Source organism: Marmota flaviventris, chromosome 12 (genome assembly GCF_047511675.1).
Source record: "Marmota flaviventris isolate mMarFla1 chromosome 12, mMarFla1.hap1, whole genome shotgun sequence".
Classification (NCBI taxonomy): Eukaryota; Metazoa; Chordata; class Mammalia; order Rodentia; family Sciuridae; genus Marmota; species Marmota flaviventris.
The window spans coordinates 93,095,029-93,117,405 of NC_092509.1; the positions used below are offsets into that span (position 1 = coordinate 93,095,029).

The following is a 22,377-nucleotide window of genomic DNA, read 5'->3' on the forward strand; positions in this document are numbered from 1 at the left end:
TGAGATTTTGCTCAGTGGTATACAGGCGAGACAGAGAAAGGACTCAGAAGTCATGCCCTCTCTGGCCTAGTTAAGAGTAGGGCTAAGAAAATGGGCATAATATTGAAATATTTTAAAGATTGTCATGTAGCAGGGAGATTTGACTCCTTCCCTCTGGCTCTAGGAAGCTAAATACAAGAAATGGTTTGAAGATGTCAGTTAGATTAAGATCAAAAGGAGGAGAAGTTTTCCAAAGACAGCCATGCTGCTTTGAATCGTGAATGAGAGATGATGATGTCCCACCATTTAGAGATAACCAAGCATGGATGACGGGTGTCCAAACATTGGAATGGCCTTCTGGTTGGCATTTCCTTCCCTCAGTAACATAGGTTAACTCTAACTCTTCAACTAGAGCATGCATTGCGATACTACAGAGGATTTGTCAAAGCACAGGTGCTGTATCTCACATCCCAGAATTTCTAATTCAGTTGGTCTAAGGAGGCACCTGAGGATTTGTACTTTAAATAAGTTTCCACTTGAGGCCTGCTGATGTTTGGATCTTGAATGTCCCCCAAAGCCCATTCATGCATTGAAGGCTTGGTCCCCAGTCCTGCGGTGGTGGTTAAACTTTTAAGAAGTGCAACCTAGGTTGCAGGAAGTCAGGTCACTGCGGGGAAAACCCTTGGAGGAATATTGGGACCCTGGCCCTTTCTTCTTTCTTTTTCTCTTTGTAGCTGCTGTCATGAGGTGAACAGACCTCCTCAGACAGGTGCTCTTGCCATGATATACTGTGCTGCCACAGGCTCAAAGCAATAGGGACAAACCCCATGAACTGAAACTTGTGAAACCATGAGCCCAAATAAACCTTTCCTAATTTTAAGTTGATTAGTTCAGGTGTTTTGTCACAGTACTGGGAAGTTGACTAATACAAGGTTGATGCTACAGATCCAAGAAATCATACTTTGAGGACTGTTGGGTTAAACAACTCAATTTTATAGCAGTCCTAAGACACTTAGCATTAAATAGTGTGGTCTGAATTTTAAGAACTATAGTACAGAGGGACAAATAAGTACAAGGAAGAGGGAGAATTTAGGTATAGCTAGTAGGAAAAGTAGGATGAGTAAAAAGGAGGATGATAAATATTTTCAGCAAAAACAATTTGAATATAATTGATGACTTTTCCCCAGTGTTTCATCTCCACCCACACCCCACAGCTTTACCATGGCCCCCATTTATCCAGCTAGGCTGGTTTATGTACCTGGTTTTGGAAAAAAAAAGGAGCATCAGGGAAATAAGAGAAAAATTAGTTTCATTCTGGGTTTTTTTTCCTTTTCTTTCAACAGCTGATTAAGATATTGGGTAAGCAAGATGAGACCAGATTTTGATATGGTTAAGAGGTTCTTAGGTTTAAAGTTAAGCTCTAATGCTTAAAGTTAATACTATCTTGTCAATAAGGTCAACTTGAAACCTGCTTGGGTTTCTAGTACCACTCCCTGACCTCATTTTCCTCAATTTAAAGACAAGTAAGAACTTTTAACAGTCTTCACTGAGGAGACTAATAAGCCATCTTCAGAAAGATCTTTGTTGAAGCTTTAGTTGAAAGAGATACTCTCTGCCATCTGAGAACCTGCCCCTCATTGGACACTTGGGATATTTCCTTGCTGTGCTACAGAATTATTTCAGTCAACTACACCTAGTCATACCCACAAACATGAATTACAAGGTAGGCTGTATATCTTTAAGTAGCTGGTTTTCTTTAGGATGAGCTTATATTAATATTTTAGATGAATGATGTCATGGGATCATCTTGTCTTCAAACAGGAAGCATGTATTATTTTTATATCTAGAGTTCTCCCAGTGATCAGCTGGTAATTCTCCAAACTATCTCAGGAATTTTTCTGTATGATCCAGCTATACCATCTTTGTATATATCCTGAAGAATTAAAGTCATCATATTACAGTGTTACACACATACCCATGTTTATACCAGCACAATTCACAACAGCCCAACTATGTAACTAGCATAGGCGTCCATCAATAGATGAATGGATAAAGAAAATGTGATATATATACACAATGGTTTATTCAGCCATTAAAAAATAAAATTATGGCATTAGCAGGAAAATGGATGAAACTAGAGACCACTGTGTTAAGCAAAATAAGTCAAATTCAGAAGGTCAAAGGTCAAATATTTTCTGTCATATGTGGAAGCTAGAGAGGTAAAAAGAAAAGAAAGGTGAGGGTGGATCTCCTAAAAATCAAAGTGAGATACGTAAGGGAAAAGGACCAAGGAGTGGGAGGGAGGAGGTAAGTGCTAGGGAGTGATATTGGTCAAATTGTATTATTATAACGTGTGCATGTACAAATATGTAACAAAAATCTCATCAATATGTACAACTAATGTACCAATAAAAATGTGGGGGAGGGGCTGGAGTTGTGGCTCAGAGGTGGAGCCACTTGCCTAGCATTTGTGAGGCACTGGGTTCAATCCTCAGCACCATATAAAAATAAAATAAAGATATTGTGTCCACCTATAACTAAAAAATAAATATTTTTTAAATGTGGGGTGGAAAGATAGGAAAAAAGGAAAGTTTTGAAAGTATTCAAAGATAAACATTTGGGCTGGGGATATGGCTCAAGCGGTAGTGCGCTCGCCTGGCATGCGTGCGGCCCGGGTTCGATCCTCAGCACCACATACAAACAAAGATGTTGTGTCCGCCAATAACTAAAAAATAAATATTAAAATTAAAAAAAAATGTTCAAAGATAAACATTTGAGGAACCCAATTTAAGCACTACATAATGTATACATGTATCAAAATATTACATAGTCCCCATTAATATGTACAATTTTATGTTTTTCTGCCTCAGTTAAAAGGTAGATTGTTAAAAGACAAGTGTTTAAACTCAAAAACAAAAAAAAACAACTTGATTTTTAAATGAACAAAGGCAGATTAGGTCCCCACTTCCTTAGTAAGACTCCTGTAGCGCAAGAATTAAAATCAAGAATCAATAAATAGGATAGATTCAAACTCAAAAGCTTCTCAGCAAAAAAAAAAAAAAAAAAAAAAAGTGAAGTGAATAGAGAGCCCACAAAATGGGAGCAATTTTTACCACACACACATCAGATAGAGCACTAATCTCTAGGATATATAAAGAATTCAAAAATCTTAACACCAAAAAACAAATAACCCAATCAATAAATGGGCCAAGGAACTGAACAGACACTTCTCAGAAGAGGACATACAATGAAAAAATGTTCAACATCTCTAGCAATTAGAGAAATGCAAATCAAAAATACTCTAAGATTTCATTTTACTCCAGTCAGAATGGCAGCTATTAAGAATACAAACAACAATAAGTGTTGGCGAGGATGTGGGGGAAGAGGGTACACTCATACGTTGCTGGCTGGACTGCAAATTGGTGCAACCAATCTGGAAAGCAGTATAGAGATTCCTTGGAAGACTGGGAATGGAACCACCATTTGACCCAGCTATGCCTCTCCTCAGTCTATACCCAAAGGACTTAAAAATAGCACACGATGAGGACACAGCCACATTGATATTATAGCAGCACAATTCACAATAGCTAAATTGTGGATCCAACCTAGATATCCTTCAGTAGATGAATGGGTAAAGAAAATATGGCATATATATACAATGGAATATTGATTACTCAGCAGCAAGAGAATAAAATCATGGCATTTGCAGGTAAATGGATGGAGTTGGAGAATATAATGCTAAGTAAAGTAAGCCAATCCCAAAAAAACCAATACCAAATGTCTTCTCTGATATAAGGATGCTGATTCATAATGGGGATGGGTGAGGGAGAATGGGAGGAATGGACAAACTTTAGATGGGGCAAAAGGGAGGGAGGGGATGGGAAGGGGAATGGGGATAGGAAAGCTGGTGGGATGAGACAGACATCTTTACCCTAAGTACAGGTGTGAAAACACCAATGGTATGACTCTACTTTGTGTACAACCAGAGATGTGAAAAATTGTCTTCTATTTGTGTAATATGAATTGAATTTCACTCTGTTATTGTATATAACAAATTAGAATAAATAAAATTTTAAAAAAATTAAATGGACAAAGGACTCAGACATTTCTCCAAGGAGATATGAATGACCAATAAGGATGCAGAAAGAAGTTCAACATCATTAGTGATTAGGGAAATGTAAATTAAATCCACATGTGATACGGCTTTACGTCCATTAGGATTAAATCACAACAAGGGTTGGGGAGGATGTGGAGAAATTGGAAGTTTGGGATTGTTATAGGAACTGTGAAGCAAGGCAGCCACTATGGAAAATTGCTAAGAGCCAAGTATATGATGCATGGCATTTTTGGTCGAAAGGTGACGTCAGCTAGCCATTGAGATGATATGATTATGTTAAGATTTGCATTCATATGGATATTGGACTCCTGCTGTTCACCTAGGCTGGCTACGGGACTCCTGGAGAGTTCCCATTGGTTGGGGAAGTACAGTAGGAGGGAGTTCCGGGGGAGGAGCGCTCTCTGCGGTTCCGGGAGGAGGCCGCATGGGGGAATCGAAATCTTCCCGGGCGCGTACCGCACATTGGCGGCAGTTTCAAAAAATAAAGTTTGTTCCTGCTTGAGTGGCTCGTGATTTTGTGCCCAGCCAGACTGCGGCAGAAAATGGTATGACAACTCTTTAAAAAGTTGAAAATGGAATGACCACATGACCTGGCAATTCTACTTCTGAGTATCCGCCCAAAAGAACTGAAAGCAGGAGCTGACCAAGAATTTGCACACCCATGTTCAAAGGAAAAAGTAATTCAAGTGTCCATCAGCAGATTTGTTACCATTGGTACAAATACAGAATAGAATGTTATTTGGCCTTTAAAACAAAGCGAATTCATAATATGTTACAACATGTATGAATCTGAAGGACATCATGCTAATAATAAGCCAGTCAGTCACAAAAGGCAACACTAGATATTCCATTTACAAGAAATATCTAGTGTGGCCAGATCCGTGGACATAAGGTACTATATGGTTGCCAGAAGCTGGGGGAGGATGCAAGGGTTCCAGTGATGGATGGTGGTGGTGATGGTTGCACAGCAACATAAAGGTACTGAATGCCACTGAACCCTGCACCTAAAAATGGTTGAGATGTTACTAAGATACATTTTAACTGGCAGTTGTTTGATTGTTACTGAGGTAGAATACACCTGTAATATGCATTTTGATCATCCTTAGGGTTAGTGCCTCTGCCAACTTTTTAAATTGGAATTGCCATTTTGTTATTAATCTGCAAGATAAAGCCCATGGTCATGTTTTTTAAAACATGGGTGTGTAATTTAGATGCCATTTTAGGAAGAGAGTTTGTTAAAGGAATTGCAGATCCCCTTACCAAGAGATTTCTTCCCTAAATGTTAAAAGTTTAGAATGTTGTTCAGTTTAAAAATCACAAATCTATCCTCTTTCTTGCCTCTGTGTTCAATTTAGAAGGATTTTTAAAAGTACTGGTTAATTTTGAAAGTGTCACATTTTACATATTTTTTGGTAACAGAATGAGAAAATATATGAATATGCTGGAGACACCACCACTATTGATTTATAGCAAGGAGTTGTCTCATAGAATATTGGGAGGTGATTTTCACCTCCTCACTCTGGTCCTATAACTAACGTCTGCTTTGAAATTCTTACCTTCTACCTTTCCCTCCATGCATGCAACATTTGTAGATTTGTTTCCTGAAGAGAAGTATAAACAATTATTCTGAGACTAGGCAGGTATTGCCCCAGTCCTTCACCTGCAGTTATAAAAGAACAAGATCTCAGAGTGAGAGACAGGAACAGAGGGAGGAAAGAAGGCTTCACTAAGAGCTAACCACACTTCTCAGGACAGGTGAAAGCTGAGACAACTCATTTCCAAACTGGCTTAAATTTTAAACTTCATAACTAGAAGACATTTATATTAAAGCCTTGATGTTATTGGCAGCGCACTAAGACAATAAAGATAATGGAGGAGGAGTTGGCAAAGGAAACAGAAGGCCCAGGCAAACAGTAGTGATTCTATGTTCCTGAAATAAATTGTAAGCCAAACCAGAATCTTGACAAGGCCCTCTGAGCCAAGTCAAGTATCAAAGTGTACTGAATGTCCTCAGCCTCGTGTGTACCTCTGATGAGGCCAGGGCTCAGCTCTTTTCCCAAAATGATCTTTAGATTCACAGTGGCAACACACCCAGCCGCTGTCAACAAATAGAGCCATGAAAATAGCACTGGCCTTTATGTCCACTGGCCCACGTCCTTGAAAAGTCAATGTGGAATTAAAAGCAAACACACACTGTGCCAAAAAATTAAGTAACAGGATTTTGACACACTTTATGACTTTTCACATTTTGCATGTTTTTAAGAGAGGAATTTATGCTTGTTATTAAAAAATGTTATTTGTTGTTTTCCAACAATATAAGATACATTTTTAAAAATGTGGTATATTCACTTAATAGAATATTTACCATTCTTAAAATATGTAATGACTGGAAAGACTTTTACTATAGTCAATAAAAAAACATACTGTTCCAAGCCATTGGAAATTGTTAAATTATATTTTTAAAAGCATGAAACCATGGGTCTCACTTAGCTATAAAACAGACATGTGTCAAAGATTTTTATTTAACCTGTTGCCAGTTATTAAATGAGGGAAATAGGCAGATATTATGACAAATTTGTTGTTGAAATTAAAGAACCCCAAATTAATATGAAGCAAATAAATAGTGAAATAAATTTAGGAATGGACACAACTGGCTTTTTTTTCTGGGGCTGGAGAGAGAGTCTCCCCAAAGGACAGAAGTCATTCACAAGTCTGGAGATAAGAACTGTCTCTGTAATAATGTATCAGTTACTTACAAAAGTACAGAGTTTAAAAAAATAGTCAAATAAAAGTGAAAGGGCTGGTGCAGGAGGGGCACCATTGTGTAGTTGTGTACTGGGTCCTGGGGGCTTCTTGGCAAGATCAAGGGCAGTGCTGACCATTGCAGGCAACAGAGGTAAAGCCAAGGGCTATAGCAGCCCTGTGAAGATGAGGAAATAGAGGTGCAGAGATCATCTGAATTAACTAATGCCTTAAAGGGTACAACCAGGATGCAACCTGGACAGTCTGACTCCAGGATCTACACTGGTAACCATGGCTTCATACGGGCTCTTCAGTGTGTTTCAAAAGATGAGTCACGGATATTCAGAAAACCACAATTTCGTGAACAATAAGAATCCAATGGCATTGAGCATGACCCCTGAATCCCTCCGGCCCCATCAAAGGGAAAGCCATGGCAAGATCTGTGCCTGGATTAACACCCAGAGAATGTGCCAGAAAAAGAAATTTGAGGAACTGAAGAGTAGTGGACATTTACCTTCCCACGGTGGCTGCTATAGACAGCCTTTGAAACTTCAGCCAAATGTTTCAAATCCTCACTTCCTGCCATTCAAAGAGATTTTCAAGAGCCTCCAGTTGGTCATGATGCAGTTTCCAAACAGGAAGACATAGTGTAGCTTCCACAGTGAATTGTTATTCAGAAAGTGAAAATTGCACTCATGATCGTATTGGGGAAAAGACAAGAATCCTAAGGGTCAAACATGGCAACCCATGCATGTGATGAAGGAAAAGGGTGAAAGATTTTATATGCTCATGAGATCTCTGATAATCAGAAATGAAGCACTCTGCTTCATTTATCTATGGATGCCCAGTGTTAGGAAGAGATGGACACTTTCAGTTCATTGTGATAGAATATGTTAAAAAGAACATGAAGGAGAACAAAGACTGTGCGATGCCCTCTTTAGAGCCAGAAAATGTCTTTTCAATTCTCAGTTCTTCAAAGTTTTTGAAAATGGATTCATTAGCTAAAGAATGTACTGCCACAAAAATATGAAATGTCATCGTTGCTACCCCATTTATTAGGAACACAAAATCTTCTTATACGTATAGCTGATCTGTTCACACTCAATGAAGCTGATGATTTAGAAGACAAAAAAGGACAAGTTTAGGAGTCAACATTTTGTAAGATTGAGAGACTACTTGATCCTGAATACTTGAATCCAGATTCATGAAGTATTGCAGCCATATTATAAAGATGCTGTTTGTGTAGGAAACATTTAATGAAAGAAACAGATAGCAGGATTCCTTTCATTCCAGGAAAAATCGAAGTAAGTCTGCCTGGAAATGTTATCTATATTCACATAATAGATACCACTTAGGGTGTTCTTGAGTATGTGAAGAGTCTTTTTGAAGAATTAAGTCTTGGACAGATGTATATGGCACCTGTGGGGAATAGTCACCCGGCTGGCTTGTTCAAGATGTTATTAGGTTTTTCTCTGTATGGAGCTTTCACGTTGTCAATGCCACTCAGAAATGGTGGTTGATACTCTACAGCAAGTTCACTGGCACTGTTGGTCCCTTGCTTTAAGCCAGCTTTAAGCATGGCTGCTCTTCACGATCCAGATGAAGGTAGGGATCTGCTGTCTTGAGTGACTAGGAGCACACTGGATGATCTTTCTGCGAAAGCACCAAGATGTCACTGTTGTGCCTTCTTCTAAAGATGTGCTAGTGATCCTGGGTTTGGATCCTGTGATAAAAAGGATTCAAATGTGATATTTTACTGGAGCCAAATACACCCTGGGGGAAAGTGGGGAGCTCAATGTTTTTTTTTTTTTTTTGTCACTCAAAAGTGACTCTGCAATTGTAACAGCAGACATTTTATTTTCAGAAGTACATACCACTGGATCGGAGGTCACTAAAGATGAAGTTAGTGATGATGAAGTTTCCAAGAAACAAAGTACTGGATGCTAAGGTCAAATCTCATTTTTCATGCAAGGATACTATTCTGAAGCTTCTAATCAGGAGATGGGAATCAGCTATCTACATCTACCAGGTAGGCTGCAACATGAAAGGAAAAGGAAAGGAGGAGGTTCCACGAAGACTCCCTGGCACTAGTGCAGGACACTCCAAAATGATCAAGAAAGTGCAGTGGACTGAGAAATAATCCTGAGTTCTTACCCCAGGTGTGAGCTAATGTGTGATTTATATTAGATGAAATGTGATCAGAGATGATTTGAAGTGGCACTCTAATGAACCGTTAAATAACATTCATCAGATTTTTTAAAAGTTAAAACAGTTTTGTTATACAACTCCAAAAATGTCCGAAAAAAAAAGTCCCTATAGCAGTGTTTCTGGTTTCTTTTCATTATTGCCTTCCTAAAGGACACTTTTTAGACATTAAAATACATGAAAAAGATTCAATTAGGTAGAGTTGAATTTTGGAGGGTCTCATACCAGTATAACAGTTAAAGATATTTTTCTACCCCTCAAAATCCAAACAATTAAGAACTCAGGGGTTGGGGTTGTGGCTCAGTGATAGAGTGTTTGCCTAGCACGCATGAGGCAATGGGTTCAATCCTCAGCAGCACATAAAACTAAATAAATAAAATAAAGTTATTGTGTCTGTGTACAACTAAAAAATATTTAAAAAAAAAAAGAACTCGGGTCTTATAAGACAGATAATCCCCAGAGGCCCCAATATTTGATCGAAAGAATATCTAGTAATTGCTGTAGCCTATTTCAAAGTCTTTAATTATCAATTACAATACAATACACAGATCTTATTTTTAAAAGTGTGTGTGTGTGTGTGTGTGTCTTAAAGTTTATGCCATGGGTCAGTAAACTGTAGTTCCACTAGTAGGTGGAATCTGCCTACTTTTGTAAATATGGTGTACTTGGGACATAGGCATAGACATTGTTTATGGATTGTCTCATTTCCTACAGCTGCTTTTACACCTCACAGCAGAGCTGAGTGCATGCAATAGAGACCTCAGAACCAACAAATTCTCAAATGTTTACTGTTTGTCTGTTTACAGAAAGTTTTTCAACCTCTAAATTGTACTAAACTGCTGATAGAATTATTTCTGGGTAATCAGGTAATGAATTCTTTTTCTTTAGAAAAATATATTTCCTATAAGCATTTTACTTATTGATGAGACAAAAGCTTTTTCCAAATTATTTATTACACATCAATTATGTATAAAGCACTTGAGAGACAGAAGCAAGCAACATGGCTCCTGACTTTAAAAGTTTCCAATCTAATGTTGCTGAGATGAAGTGGTGTGTTTGCTATAGCAGAGCCATTGCATGCTTTTACTGAAGTAAGCTAAAAATAAGAGGTCTAGATAAACTACAGGGTAGGGGTGGGGAGAAGGTAGTTTTAGTACATATGATTTGGGTAAATATGAATTCCTGGGGTAATTTGGCTTTCTGATTTATAAGTATTAAAGAAAAATCTGATTTAATAGTCCATTATGACCAAAAAATTTGCTTTGAATTATTACAAAAATTACAATGGGGAAACATGCTAGGTCTCAGCTTCTAATATCTCTTCATTCAGATTTTATACTGAGGGACGAAATTCAAAGTTGTCTTAAAAGCATGAGAAGATGTCATCCAGATATCTCATTTTTCAGGACTTAAGCCACTCAGATTCATATAATCTTTTTCTAAGTTTCAAGATATTGTAAGTTATAGCAACTCAAGGAAATTGAGTTGAATCATTCTGTTCAGTTCACTCTCTCCAGCTCCAGGGACATTCCCGAATAATACCTTTTCTCCCTTAGAAACTGTTCTTTATAATATGGGACTCTTGCATATTTAAAACAATCAAGACCCAGATAAAAGATAGTTCTCATTGCTTAATTAAAAGAATTTGAGAATAAGGGCCCTGTAATCCAGGATGTTTACAGTATAAGAATTTTACCTATTGGTTAGATAAAAACAAAGAATAAATCTTGGGAGAGATCAAAAGATTAATGACTTTGATTCAAAATTCACCAGGAAATAACTGTAAGACCAACATTAAATCCAAAGCAGCTCAACAATCACTCAAGGACCTAATATTGTGGCTTTTGTTGTCATAATTCACTAATGTGTTAATCAATTGTGAGATGTGACTTCAGTCATTTGTCACTAATAACGGTTAAATACTAAAGTTTTCAAGTCATTTACTTCCCCCCCCCCAGAAGTGAAAACTGATTCAAAGAGATCGCTATACAAACTGTTGTCATTCACTTGCCTTCTATGATGCATTGGGGAATGAGCAAGAAGTCCGTGAAGGCTGATGATGTGGACATTCCCTTAGGAGGTGTCTGCATGTAACCAATAGGTGTCATTTGCACCACAGTGTGGAAATGGAGTTCAAACTTGTAGCCAAACGGAAAGAATTGATGAGCCAAGAGAAGAGGAAGACAAAGTGGGAGGAATAAAGGTGGAGAAGAAAAAGCAAAAGAACAATTTGTGGAATGAGAAGAAAGGAAACAACAACAGAAAAAAAAAAAAAAACCAAGGAGAAGAGTCTCAAAAGGAGGGTGTGATGGGCAGAGTCAATCACAACTGAAACGTTAAGTAACATGGCTGATGGGAAGCAGTCAGATACTCTTGGTCATCAAAACTTAAAATGAAGAAAGAGTTCAAGAACAGGAAATAGAGCATCTGTAGACTTCCTTGCTGAAACTTGGCCTTGCCGATGAGAGATGGATACCTTGGAGGATGGAGAGGACACTGCAGAGCCTCTCTAAGGATCAGAGACAACAAGGTTCTCTTCCTACATAGGGCAGAAGGATATAGGATCATTAGCAAGGATTAGCCTTGAACAGGAAGAGGCACACCTCTTCCTCATAAACCAAAGGATGGGCGATAGGAGGGTATACATCTAGAAGTCACTTAATTGTGGACAGAAAACCAGGTAATCACAGCCTGTAGCCCAGCAGGAAGGCATAGGCAACAACTAGGAGAGAGGGGGACAAGGGTGGGACACGGTGGCTATTGTAGACAGTGGGCAAGGAGGATGAACAGAAACACATAAAATTGAGGAGGGAAACTCAGAATAAAAGAGAAAAAGATGCCAGGCACACTCCTTGGGAATGTGTCCATTTTCCAGAAGAGAAGGAAGAACCAGTAAAGATATCCAAGATAGAAGACGTAGGAGTGGGAGAAAAATTGCATTGTCCTAGAAGGCCTGGCAAAGAACGCTTCAAGGGAAGACTAAACGAGGGAAATGTGGGGCTAACCAACAGAATCAAATGCTACAAAGAGCTTTGGATGGTAAATAGGGAGAAAAATCCACTCAATTTGGCAGCAAGAAAATCACTAATAATTCAGAGTTTTTCCATAATGGTAGATTAAGCCAGGTTTCATGTGGTATTAAAGCAAGGAATTGATTGTTATGGGAATACTCAGCTTTTCAAGAATTTTAGAAGTGAACAAAGTGTGAGATGGGGTAAATAAACTGAAAAGATGTCAGGTTGGGGTCTTTTTATACATGGGAAAATTGAACGTGTGTGTGTTTGTGTATGTATATTTTTGTGAATATGTATGTTTATATCATGTTGGTGTCACCATGACTCAACTCAGCTGCCTTACAGGATGACTGTGTAGATTTTTTAAATGCACTTTATGAACTTAAAAATATCATACTAAGTTTTACTATTTTCTTAAGTGGAAATTCTCATTTATTGAATGTATAAAAGCATCATTATGTCTCCTGCCAGTCAAAATTCCATTAGTATTTTATGTGAACACAAACACAAATCAATAAACTTTATCTTCAGGATTCTCTCCTCATAGCCACTAAAATTCTTGACAGTTTTGAAAAATGAAATCCCCAGACAGTTGCCATCTTAAAACTTGAGAAAAATGGAAAAATTATCTTAAGCTGATGTTTGTGGTCCTTACACATCTGCAGGTTATGGGACAACTACTGACTTGGAGGATTAGCTTGCTTTTTCCTTTCTGGCTTGGGGATATGTTGTTAATTTAATGAAACATTTCAGCTGGGTAATGCCCAGGTAAGTCTTCAGTCAAATTTAAATATAAGCCTTTTATCACACTCTGACAGCAGAGAAACAACTTCTAGGAAATGCCATTATCAAGAAAAAAAGCAGTGTGTTTTGCTTTGGGCTTCATGTCTTGAGAGTTTTTTTTTTTTTTTCACATTTTTAAAAGAACTGAGGAGTTAAAAAAAATTGTAACTAATAACCAATAAAGAAATTAAATTGTGCATTGGCCATGACAAATAAAATTCATTATTTAGTAGCATTGCCTTATGCTCTAAGATTTTGTCCCAATTTTTTTGTAAGAATCGATTTTCAAACCATCAACTCTTGACATGAAATCAGTGGCCTTTGGAACAGAACAATTTTGGTTTGATGCTGTTTTATGTACTTGGGAACAGGAAGTTTAGCCTGTCTCTACATGAATTTCTTCATATAAAACAGAGATAGTAAGAATCGCCTTGTAAAAACAAGCATTCACACCTTTGGGGGCACAGTAAGCCTTGGGCATTCCCTTGCTTTCATGGCACTTTGGCTATTCAAATGGAACTATTACTAAAATAGCATTTCCATCTGTTAAATATTGAACAATGGCACTCAGAGATTAACTATGGGTTTGAAACAGAGAACTTATGGAAATTTTGGCTTCCAGGCCACATAAAGGTGAGATGAGAGATGCAACAGATTCTTAATTCAGGTCATTTTTGGGAAAAGGGGAAAGCAAGATGGAAGCTGAAATATTTTGAACATCATTTTCACACTGAAAATGAAAAATTTGAAAGAATTGGATAGATATTTTTAAATATATTGAACTAATCCTCATCTCTATGTTCCTTTTGTACAAATTAATAAGTCATTCGCTAAAGCTGAATTTTAGGAACCAGAAATAAAGCTAAGCTAATACAGGTTTAAATAAGGTTAAGTGAGGGAGCTTCAAATTGGAAGCCTTATATAAAGCTATCAAATGTAGTATCTGGCTATCATTAATTTCCCCCACAGCTAGTGAATTTCCTGGACTGTTGCCAAATAAAATAAAATAATCAAAAATCTAGTTTGAGTGAAAAGATGCTTAGTAAAGAATAAGGACAATCCTTCATGCCAGGTTTGTGTAACAATCACACTGGCAGCGAGTCTTCCAAGCCTTGCTTGGCATATGTCTCTGTCTGCTGAAGCCATGAACAGCTTAGCAAATGCTAGAAGAATGAGTCACGGCCAATACCTGCCACATGCATTATCCTCAAGGTAAATGCATGTCATGAGGCAAGGCCACAGAGTCCCAAAATAGTCTGAGCCTGTCACTTAGTACCCAAAATAATTACTCAAGGAATAGTTCTTTCTAAAGGGACAAATTACCCCATCAACATAATGACATTGTCATGAGACTGTTGGGTAATGTTTTTTTTTTAAATAATTTCCTGGTAATCACCCTGACATGAAAATTATAAATTAAAATTACATCAGTTAAAGGGAGTCAAGAATTGTTTTCTAAAATCTTTTCTCAGTTCCAGTCTAAGTTAGAAATAATTCCCACACAAGAGCCACATAAGGAGCTGGTCAGGAGAATTCATGGCAAATGGAAAAGTGCCCTAGAAAGACCAGAAAGACTTTGGGCTTCCCCTGTGGAAAAGCCAGAAATTCCACAGTGTAGATTTATTTCCACATGTGCCCTCTGGAGAGACATGTCCTATTACAGAGTACCTGAAAGGGACAACTGAACACAAAACTTTAAATGTAACTCAATTACATTAGTTTCTAATAGCTGAAGTTTTCCAGGCATATTATTTTCCTTGAGTTGCCTTAACAAATTCCCACAAACTGGTGTTAAATTTATTGTCTTCAAGTTCTGGAAGCTAGAAGTCCAATAGCAAAGTGTTAGCACGGTTGGTTCCTTCCAAGGATTCTGAGAATCTGTTGTATGCCTTTCTTACCACTCTGGCAGTTACTGGCAATTCCTGGTGCTCTTTGGCTTGTAAGGTATATCACTTTAATCTCTATTATGACTGTCACAATTCAGGTTTGGAGATGAATACATAGACAACTGTTGCGTGGAAGGAGCCCTGGAGTTGGAGACAAGCTGAACAGAAGACAAAGACAATTAGCCCACTTGGCTGAATTTACATGTGAGATATGGTTCATGGCAGGGAAGGAAAGAACTGCGGGGACACTGGTGTCCAGGCTCAGGAAGGTGTTAGCTAGTCTTCTGTTACAAAGTTTATTGCAGTCACATGGAGTTATGAGGATGGACTGTTAGATTTATAGACTTAGGCCTTTTAAAAACAAGCTTAAGGCAGATCATCGGCTTCAGTCATCACTTAAAGTATATGGCACAAAGAAATAGCACTCAGAATGTGCTTAATGCCATTCCACCAAAGAAAGCCAATTTTGGAAAGACTTTATTTCTGTCTAATAAGGGTTTTATGACAACAATAACAACTGAAGAAATGGCCCTGTCTAGAAAGATTTCATTATACCCAATAAACATAGACTACACCTATAAAGCTATCTGTCTCCATTCAGCTGACACACACTAGGACAATATAACAGAATGGATTGTTTTTCTATTCTATTTATAGTTGTCCATACACCACAGCTGCCTAGTGCATGCTGAGCCCTGAATGAACCTCCAAGACACCTTCTCTCGTCTGGGGATAACACTGTGGACCCTCTAGTTTGAATCTGAACAAGCACCCCTACCTGCTAGTACCTTACAGAAATGGCAGCAACCCAGTCTTGGCTTGCTAGAAGTTCAGGCCTTACCCCCAGCTGGGATCAAGAGCTCTATAGCCTTGATCTTAAAAGGAATAAATGAAATGTAGAAAAAAGGAAGTGTCTGGTTATCTTCTGTGACTTTAAAGTTTCTTAGAATTGAATTTCAGTGAAGTCCCACATATTTTTTAGCCCCCACATATTTTTAGCCCCCACTTTCCATTAAACTAATCCACAGATAGTTTTCTTCATTTTTCTTATACTATCCTCTTTTATACAGGGCTTTGAGACATTAATTAAAACCAGTATCTAGTTATACTTTTCCTTCTATCCTATTTTTAAAAATTCTTAAGGAAAAAAATGCTTATATCCCCAAAGCATTTGAGGTTTGTCTGTCTCTAAGTAACAACCTAAAACAAGGGTTTTACTTTTTTTCTCTTCACTTTTATTTTTGGTAAGAGATGTTTTGGGTTAGACAGTCTTGAATTTTATTGTAGCTCTATCGGGGACTGGCAATGGAATGATGGGAAAAATTCTCAGGTACTCTGATCCTCGGTTTCCTCATCTGTGGAATGGGGACCCTAATGCTTCAGATTGTGAAGATGCAATGAGATATCTCTTCCATGCCTGTTTCCTGGTAACTAGTAGGCATCGGATACTTTTGTGTCTTTTTTTATCCTCTCTCCTTCTCTTTATAACTTGTACAGGATAAGATAGAGCAAGGACCATCATTTTGGGTCTGGGTTGGTCTTCAGTGGGGCATGGGGAAGATTTTTCTCTGGTTCTTCCTCTGACACATCTTCTTCAATCTCCATGCAACCCTTGATAAGCCACCTTGCTTGCAGTTGTCCTCTATTGGGCAATTTTGCATAGTTCCCTCAAATTCTTTTTCTTGCTTTCCCCATTTCTTTGCTGTTTAGATCAGACTCAAAGATCGCTACATTTACAAAATGCAGAACAAAAAATAATGATAGCTAAAGAGGTGGGAGTTAAGATGTCCATCTACTACCATTCTACATGCATCTAGAACTGGAAAGACCATGGGTATATAACACAAGCTTTGCCTGTTAAAACAGTTCTTCAGGATCAAGGTGCTCTGTACTGGCTTACACAGCTGGATGACATTCTCATGCTTAGCACCTTTCCCTAGAGGCAGAGGTGAGACAAATTGTGGGTCATTGACAACTCTTAGCACCTCCAACTATATCTCTCTTTCTCCTTCACATGAAATGAAAGTGAGTTTGAGCCAGATGATTATGGGTATAGCCTTACATCAATCCTGTATATAAGGAAAGCAAATCATCCTTACTACTTTGTACTTAGAAACAAAAAACAATTCATTTATCTCATTCCTCACAACCAGTTGCATCCTGGGTCTTGATTCTGTGGTTGATTGAAAGATTTGCCAATCATCTATAACTTAAGGTGGTTAAGTTGGTGATTTCTAAGGTTGCTTTCTGCTTTAATATTCTGTGTTTCATCCACATCATGCCACAAGGTTCCAGATCATACTAGTGATGAATGCCCATGTTGCATCCAAGAGATCTAGAGTAGTAGGCTGACTTGTGCCCCCCACCCCATATATGTTCAAATTCTAACTCCTGGTAAATGTGAATATAACATTACTGAAAAATTGTGTTTTTCAAATATAATCAAGTTAAGATGAGATCTTACTGGATTACAGTGTTTATACTTACAGATTACAGAGTTTATACTGTCTAGTGCACATCTCCACAGGTGATAGAGAGAAGGTGACTTGCAGGCAAACTAACAGATGACTAGGAACACACTCCTTAGTGCCAAGTAGATAATGGTTCAAGTCCCAGCACTGCCTCTGCTTGTTATGATACTTGGTTGCTGACTCCTTCCTAAGCTTGGGTTTCCACATCTACTGAATGAGAATAAGATGACACCCACTTCATGAGATTGTTGGAATATAATCACCTAGCCCATGGTAAGTGCTTCATGCGTAATAAGCAATATTAAACACACAACTAAACTCATTACCTCCACCTGCAAGCCTGTGCTTCTTGTCCTGCCCCATCCTCCTAAATTCATTCCTTTCCATCCACATTAAATCTATAACATTTGTGTTCATCTCCACCCTTCTATTTGCTTGCCTTTTTATCATATAGAAAAATTATATGAAATTATAAATTAATATTTTCCCCAATGTAGATTCTATTAAGTTGAATGGGATAACAGAGGAAAGACCTATTTGCAATAGAAATTGCTGAAGTAGAAAGTATACACAAAGTAAGATCACTTACTTTAGTGATCAAAAAATGATCACTAAAGATTTTACTTCATTTTAGTTAAAAGAAAATTTATCTTGATTTTATCTAATACCTTGAAACAGTTCTCCATGACTCCTTAGGCCAGTGGTGAGTTGTAAAATGTATCACATGGCCTTGCAAAGCATACTTGGGTAAAGAGGTCTATGTAAATAATAGCACAGGAAAAAAAAAGAGCCAATTCATGATTAAAACATAAAGAACAACCTATACCTTTGTCCTGCCCACCTGCATAGGGGCAGTGGCTAAATTCATGAACTCTAGGGCCAATACCAGCTCTGCCTCCTCAGGCTGTCTGACCTTGAGCAAATTAACTCTGTGCCTTGGTTTCTTCATCTATAAAATGAGAATAATAACTACAGTTGTGTTAAATAGATCTAAAGCACTTGATAAATGTTGGCTGTTGTTTTTATATGCTATTTGTGATGATGATCAAATGAAACATTTGTAATCCATAAAATTTAAAAAAAAATTAAAATCAGTGTGTTAGTCAGCTTTTCTCCACTGTGACCAAAATAAATGACAACAACTTAGAGGAGAAAAACTTTATTTTGGCTCATGATTTCAGAGTCCAAGATTGGTTGACTCCATTGCTCTGGGCCCAAAGTGAGGCAGAACATCATGGTGGAAGTACTTGGTGCCGGAAATCTGCTCAGCTCATAGTGGCTGAGAAACCAGAGAGAGAGAGAGAGACAGGAGGGAGGAAAGGAGGGGGCTAAAGGGAAGGTGAACCCTTGCAGGACATTCCCCAGTTACCCACCTCCTCCAGCCATGCCCCACCTGCCCACAGTTACCACCCAGTTAGTTCATTCAAACTAGGATGGAGTGATGAGGTTATAGCTCTCATAAGCTAACTGTTTCACTGATGAGCATTCCTTAAATAACACAGAGGCTTTTGCAGGACACCAAGTATCCAAGCCACAACAATTGATAATAAAGGGGACAAATGATCTATAATAAGATATGTGATATCTTCCTTAAATCAGATTATTTTGTACTTGACAAAGATCTGTAGGGCTTTTTTGACATATTTGCTTGAATATAAACTCAGCTATGAAAGATAAGCACTGCTCTTTGAAATTCATGTGTTTTTTTTAACAATGTTCTGAATCATTTAGTAGATATAAGGACTCATTATTTTGGAAACTTGGATTCTTTCTAAATTCACCACATTTGAGTAAAAATCACACTGGACTGGTAAAAAGAGTCCAGGGCTTGATGTCCATCAGCAAGTCATTCAGCCCCTCAAAGCCATATAAAGGCAGGGCCAGATAACCTGTGGGGGCATATCCAGTTGTAAAATGCCATGATCTGTAATTGAGGATGAACATTATTATCTTTGTTTTAAAAGTTTGTTTTAAGTCATACAGTTGGAACTTCAAACAAACAGAAAGTAGTTCTCTCCTGACTCCCAGATCAGAACTTTCAGCTCAGTGAATTTCCAACTTTTCAAATCAAGATGCTGTAGAACTCCTCTCTATGTAAAAATAATGAAAATAAAGACAACTGAGGAGAAATAAACCCCACAATTCTTAGCAAGCTGACACCATCTGAAAACACTGAATTTCACCATCTGGAAATTCCATAGGGAGAGGCAACCAATTCTTCCTGCTCACATAACCTGAAATGGGCAAATGACTCTCACTGCTACTCTGCATTGGTTTCAGTCCTGCCTGGTTTTAAGAAAACTGATGACTAACAGCAAATGAAGCCACATGTGTCCACCAACACAAATGATATTGCTTGGAAAAGCAAGAAGACAGGGCGATGCAGATGAGAGAAATGGACAGAAAGCATTTTATAGCCAATCATTTTCTCATTAGTTACATTAACATCAGACAAAATAATCATTTAATCATTAGGGCAAGATAAGTGACCAGAGATAATATGTAACTCATCATAACAGTACCTTGTTAAAAACATAAAGAACACAGCAAATCCAAATCCATTAATTTGGAAAAAATCAGGAACAGAATGGAAGCATCCTTAATATGATAAAGTGCATCTGTAAAATCAACAGAAACCAAAGCCACTAACATTCTGCTTATAGTGAAAAATTAAGACAGTTCTTCCAAGATCAGGAACAAGGTAAAAATGGCTCTCTTATTTAACTTTGAAGTGGAAGTTGTTATTATGAAATAAGCAAGAAAAAGAATAAAAGGTATAAATATTAGAAAATTTTAAATTATTTGTAGATGACATGGGCTTTTACATGGAAAATCCTAAAGAATCTACAAAGAGATAAATATAACTACTAGATATAACTTTGCCAGTTTTTTGGCTACAAAGTCCATATGGCAAAAGCAGTTATATTTCTATATACTAGCAGAAAAATTTGAAAAATGAGAAATTCCAAATGCCTTTTACAATGTCTTAAGAATTGTAAAAATTTTAAGAATTAATTAAAAAAAATGGGAAAGACTTCTATAGTGACAACCATAAAATATTGCTGAGAGAACACAAAGATCTAAATAAATGAGAGCTATAATGCTACTACATTGTACGACTTCATTTTCAATCTATTTTAATCACCAATTCTAATATGGCCATTTTATCCCAAATCTATTAATTTAATCATATTCAAAACCCTACCAGGTTTTTTAGAATAAAAACTAGGGCTGGAGATGTAGCTCAGTGGTAGAGGACTTCCCTGCCATGTGTGGGTCCCTGAGTTCATGCTGGAGGGGATGAACAGGGGTTGAACAAACTGGTTCTAAAAGTATATATGAAAATAAAAAGAATTGAAAATATCCAAAATAATTTTTTTAAAAGCACAATTAAAGTACTTATACTACCAATTTCAAGGTTTACTATAAGCTATAGTAAATTAAGATGATCTAATATTAATGTACATATAGACAAATCAATCAATAGAATAGAATAGAGTCCAAAACTAGACCCATGTTTCATAGAAAACTGCTTGTTGACAAAGGTGTCAACTGAATGAAGGAAAATATCTTTTCAACAAATGGTTCTAGAAAAACTGCATATCCATTTGGAAAAAAATAGCTGTACTTTTGTTTCACATCATACAAAAAAATTAAAGATTCATCATAAAAACTAAAACTACAAAGCCTGTGGAAGAAATCATAGGATAGGTCAGAGGATCATAGAATCGATAAAAATTTTTATAAAGAAGTTAAAATGTTTCTAACCATAAGTGAAAAACTATCACCTGGACTTCATTAAAATTAAAAATTACTGTATATCCAAAGCACATTGAGAAAATGAATAAATAATTAGCAAAGTGAGGAAAATAACTGTAACACATATCTGATAAAGGACTTTTATCCAGAATACAGTGGTCCTCCTTATCCATGAAGGATACTTTCCATGCTCCACACAACCCCCCATGGAGGCCTGAAACAGTGGGTAGTGCAAACCCCGTCCAACATGCACTATATTTTTTCCTATGTTTACATATTTATTATAAAAGTTTCGTTTATAAATTAGGCACAGTAAGAGATTAACAACTAAAAATAAGGTAGAACAATCATAGCAATATACTGTTATAATCACTATTCTCATGTTTTGTAAGAATTATTAAGGAAAATAAGGGTTACTGAATGCAGCGCTGTAATACCATCAGAGCTGGTCTGATAACCAAGATGGCAGGCACCATGGGTAAGCCAGGCAAAGGGGTGAACTTCCAAGACAGGAAGGAGTGGGAAAGCACAAGATTTAATCAGACTACTCAGAACATGACACAATTTAAAACTTACAAATCATTTCTTTTCTTTAATTTTTTTTTTTTTTTTGGTTGTAAATGGACACATACATTTACTTTATTTTATGTGGTGCTAAGGATTGAACCCAGTGCCTCGCACATGCTAAGCTGGTACTCTACCACTGAGCCACAACCCCAGCCCCAAATCATTTCTTTCTGGAGTTTTCCATGTAATATTTTGAATGTGAAGTTGACCATGGATAACTGAAACTATGGAAAGGGAAACTACAGATAAGGGGTGACTACTATATATAAAAAGCCATCACAAAATGATAATAAAAAGATAACTCAGTTTTTTAATGGGCAACACTTGAAAATACACTATATAGATTTAGTGTGTGCCTGGTCTATCTTGGGTCACATCTGATTTGAAATACTGAAGAAGAATGCTTTTTAGAAAATTTCATTGTTAAAAGCCACATTACTTATTTGACATACTAGACATACAAATGAACAAGAACCACATGAAAAGGTGCTCAACACCATTAGTCATTAGAAAAATGCAAATTAGAACCACATTAAGTTACTACAATATACCCTCCTAAATGGCTAAAACTAATAATATAAATATAAAAGTAACAATATAAATATTAGCAAGGATTTAAAACAAGTGGAACTTCTTTGTCACTAGCCTCCTTTAAGACACCAAAAGCTTCTTTATAAATTACACACACACCTACTCCATGATCAAATAATTCTGCTGCTAGGAATTTGCCCAGAACAAAAGAAAACAGAAAAATATTTTACTTTATAAGATATTATGAGCAGCTTTATTCATAATAGACAAAAACTGGAAACAATCAAAATGTCCATCAATAGCAGAATGTCCAAATAGACTGT

General features: G+C 37.1%; 1 pseudogene; it reads left to right on the top strand.

Moving 5' to 3' along the window:
• Positions 1-7,649: 7,649 nt before the first annotated feature.
• Positions 7,650-8,785, top strand: LOC114092316 (SANT and BTB domain regulator of class switch recombination-like; annotated as a pseudogene).
• Positions 8,786-22,377: the final 13,592 nt, after the last annotated feature.